This window comes from Notothenia rossii (genome assembly GCF_949606895.1).
Source record: "Notothenia rossii genome assembly, chromosome: 10".
Classification (NCBI taxonomy): domain Eukaryota; kingdom Metazoa; phylum Chordata; class Actinopteri; order Perciformes; family Nototheniidae; genus Notothenia; species Notothenia rossii.
This window is the reverse complement of record NC_136908.1, coordinates 22,884,906-22,889,645: the sequence shown is the minus strand read 5'-3', so window position 1 is coordinate 22,889,645 and position 4,740 is coordinate 22,884,906.

Here is a 4,740-nt window from a genome sequence, read left to right as displayed (position 1 = left end):
CAGAACATCTCGAGCATGTGCGCCAGGTCTTAGAGTGTTTCTCAGAGTGGCAGCGCGTGTGTCTGATGGACAGATGGATGAGCAGGCTGATCCGCAGAGGATACGTCCTGCAGTTCGCCTCTCCCCCCCCCCCCCCACAGTTCAATGGGATACAGGAAACACCCTGTCCTCCCAGAAGCTATGTCTTGCGCTCCAATCCGAGCTGCTGGAACTCCTGTTGAAAGAGGATATTTCCAGGGTTCCTCAAAGGGAGGAAGATCAGGGGTTTTCACTCCCGTTATTTTTCTAATCCCAAAAAAGACTGGGGGAATGAGACATCCTCGATCTGTCAGTATTCCACATGCTGACGATCAAACAGTGCTGGAATGTTTTCACCAGGACGACTGGTTCACTTCCACCTGAAGGATGCATACTTCCACGTAACCATCATCCCGAAACACAGGAAATTCCTGCGTTTTCCATTCAGGCAATATCAGACCAGACAATCGTCTGCCGTTCGGATATTTCCTGGCTCCTCGCATTTGTGTAGAGAAGGCTGGAGCCACTACACAGAGGAGGGATGAGAGTGTGTTTTTTCTCTGGACGACCTGCTATTTGCTGGCTCGCCCCAGGGAGGAAGTCGCTTTACAGACGGTACATCTCGTATCGCATCTGTCAAAGCCTGGGTTTCATAATAAATTGGAAGAAGAGCTGTCCTCTTCCCTCTCAGACAATCGTTTATCTGGGAGTGGAGTTAAACTCAGCCAGCATGAGAGCGCGACTCTCGCGGCAGCGAGGGGAGGAACTGACAGCTCTCCTCCGGCGTGTCACAACCCATACAGCCCTCTCCGTGACGCAGCTGCTCGGCGTTGGCGTCAGCTGATCACGTGATGATCCCCCTGAGTCTCTTCCAACAGGGGGACACTCCAGAGGTGGTTCATTCGCTGCAGAAGCCTGCTGTTTTAACCTATTGGTTTATAAACTGCAGAACTCGCGGCATTCCTCTGTCCCATATATGCCTCCTACACACGGTCATAATAATCACGAGCACCGTTATAACGCCTCGTGTGGACAGCATGCACACACCTCTCATCCCCTGGGCGTGTACGCGCCTCATGAGGAGAGACAGCGTGTGGAAACTCCCTCGCAGCCCTTTTGCCTCACGGGCAGCGGCGGCGATGGCGTGGCTCGTCACCATGAAGACCATTACGGCACTTCACAGAGAAGCCTCTCCCCCCAGCAGTTCCATGGGATACAATAAACACTCCTGTCATCCCAGGAACAGTGTCTTGCGCGGTTTTTACCCCCGCTATTTTCCTAAATCTCCTCTGTCCTGTGCGCGCGCTGTCTTGCTAGGTGGCGTGCACGGCTGCCTTGCGCCATTCTCAGCGCCTGTTTGTGCACTATAGAGAGCGCTCGATCGGGTAACCTTTGTCTGCACAGCGGCTGTCACACTGGTTGTGTGAGGCTGTGTCACAGGCATGTCTCCTCTGGGGTGGTGCCCCCGGAGAACATCAATGCGCACTCCACCAGAGGAATTTCCTCCTCCACGGCTTTGCACGGAGGAATGTGGAGTGGAAGATGTTTGCACTGCTGCATCTTGGTCTTCCCCCTGTTCGTTTATTCAATTTTATTTGAGGGATGTCCATTCCTCTCTGACACACCCTGTACTGGGTGTCTTGTCGGAGTGAGTGACGTCAGGGAGCCAGCTGTGCGCCTCTCTCCTGCCTCTCGGCACGCGGAGAGCGGCCCATTTCCCCTCTTATAGGAGGGATGTTCCTTTTTCCTCTGACACACTTTGTACGGAGTGCCTGGTCAGAGTGAGTGACGTCAGGGATCCAGCTGGGCGCTCTCCTACCTGTCTGACACGCAGAGAGCTGCTGTTCCCCCTCTACGATCGCTGCGCAAGGTGGGACCTTCGTCTCTACTTTCTCACAGCGGCCGGTATGTATTGTTCCCAGCCTTCACCCCGTCGGGAAGATAGGCATGTTTTGCTATGTTCCAGGTACGGTGATGAGCCATTACGCATGGCACATCAGGCAGGCGGGTGTTATTTAGCAGGTGTGTCTGTGCTTCTAGTGCCGGGCGGACCCAGTGGGGCGCAGACTAAATCATGCTTTGCCCTTAATCCAATAGCGATAGCCTTAGAGGGCGAAGCCATATACGAAATAGAACTGAGGTTACCTACTGTAACCCCAGCTTCTATGAGTAAATGGCGCAGCCCTCTAAGTGCGGGGCCCCACTGGCTCTACGAATAGCTGAAGAAAAGTTATTTGGTATGGGAGCAGATTGCCGGGCCTCCTTCCTATTTATACCGGAAGGAGGCCCGAGGGTGGGGCCCACCTTGCGGGTGGGCGTGGACTACAAGTGTTTCAGTGCTGCGCGGGGGCGCAGGGGGATTACCCAATAGCGATAGCCTTAGAGGGCTGCGCCATTTACTCATAGAAGCTGGGGTTACAGTAGGTAACCTCAGTTTCATCATCAGAGTCGATGTTTGTATGATGCAGGTGGAGGCTGCAGAGCCTCCTGGTGGTCAACTGTGACAATACATTAAATGAAAAACATAATCACTTTATTATGTATTTTTTGTAAAGGGTCCGCCCTTTTTTATGTTTAGACAACAAATTGGATGTTTAAGATCTGAACTGTTTTGGAACAACAAGAAGAGCTTGCAGCAAAGCTAATAAAGCAGTAATCAAATTCCAATTACAGACAGGCTCATTTTAAAGAGCAATTTAGCAGCAGTAATTCAAATGGATTAAAGTGCATGCAAAACGAATTGTTCATGTTCATTGGAGTTTAATTGATTGTGCTCTTTGTTTACCATTTAAAATCTACTTTTTATCCGAAAACACAAACAGGGCAGTTTTTTTTTTCTAATACTAAAACAAAGGTAAAATCTTTTTCGGGATAATAGATTTATTAGATTTTTGGTATCTTTGGTGCAGAGAAATAGCCTGTTATTACACATGTAAGTAGTATTATTCATCCCACTTTCGTCTCATTAGTATGCATAAAAAAGTGACAGGTCACACCTCCCCCCATTATGCAAATGAGCTAAGTCCCGCCTCCCCTTTGATCGAGGTGTGAGATCTCAAGTAGGTGTGATATCCGTCGATAGGAGGGGGTTGATGTGTATTCACAGGTGTGAAAAGCCCCCACTGTTGCGCCTTATGGTGTATCATAAAAAATGTTTCAATCACATTAGTATGCATAAAAAGTGACAGGTGGGCCCGCCCCCAAGTGTGTGGTAGTGTGTGTGTGTTGTTGTGTGTGTGTGGGTGTGGGGACCTTCACTGATGTCCTCCCAAGGAGGTGTGTGTGTGTGTGTGTGTGTGTGTGTGTGTGTGTGTGTGTGTGTGTGTGTGTGTGTGTGTGTGTGTGTGTGTGTGTGTGTGTGTGTGTGTGTGTGTGTGTGTGTGTGTGTGTGTGTGTGTGTGTGTGTGTGTGTGTGTGTGTGTGTGTGTGTGTGTGTGTGTGTGGGGAGACCTTCACTCCAGAGCTATAGGTGCCTGTCTTAACACCCCATGGCCCTGCAGTCGGCCAGAGGCTGTAAAAAGTCCTGGAAAGCAGGCAGGCACCTCGTTTGAGAGATGACTGTGTGTGTATTAGAGAGCCTGAGGAGACATATTTGTACCGCCCATGCTTGACTGTTTATCTGTGCACTTTCAACTGTATACAATACAACACAAAAATCTCCAGTGCTGCTAAGAAATAAGTTCAGAAAGCTCTGAAAGCTCTAACAAAAGTAACTCTCTAGGTATTTCAGACAAAGTATGCGGATTCGGTCCGATCAGAACAAAGAAAGCACCTTTTGCCTTCCTAATGTCACACTTTCCTCTTTTCTATGGCCTGTGTCTGTAGAGCTGGGGGAGACTGTCTCCCCCCTTCCTGCCATCTCTCTCTCTGTTTCGGCTGATGTGTAAAATATACAAAATAACGTTTTATATACTTACTCTCTTGTTAAAAGGCGATGAAGTTTGCAGCGTAAGCCAGCCATCAATGTTCTAGTTTTAAGGCTTTGCATACCTCAAAGTGTGTCTAAAAGTATCTTGGCAAGAGAAAAAGAAAAAAAAGCCAAAATTCGCCGAGGCCACAGTGCGCGTGTGTGTGTGTGTGAATCAGTCACGGATGTCTTCACATGGAGATGAAGACTCCTGTCTCTTAACACCCAAGGTCCTGCAGTCGGCTGAGGCTGTAAAAGTATAGAAAAAAGCAGGTAGGAGGGGGTTTGAGAGGAGACTCTGGGGTGTAAATATATCCAGACCAAAATATGCGGATTCAGAGCTGATCAGAACACAGAAAGGCTGGGAAATTCTTTTTAGTTTTGTCTACTATCTACATGTTTGTAATGTGTATGTACATATTTTCAATGCCATCTCTCTCTGTTTCTGCTGATGTGTAAAATATACAAAATAACGTTTTATATACTTACTCTCTTGTTAAAAGGCGATGAAGTTTGCAGCGTAAGCCAGCCATCAGTGTTCTATATTTTAACGCTTTGCATACCTCAAAGTGTGTCTAAAAGTATCTTGGCAAGAGAAAAAAAAGCCAAAATTCGCCTAGGCCATTAAAAAGAAACCGAATTGCTGCTAAGAAATAAGTTCAGAAAGCTATGACTCCAGTGGAACACTGTTAGAGTCAAAAGTAACTCTCAATGTATTCAGACAGAGTATGCAGATTGGGGCCGATCAGAACAAAGAAAGCACCTTCCTCGTCAAAAGTTAGTCACACACTCCCTTACTGTCACCCTTACCTCGT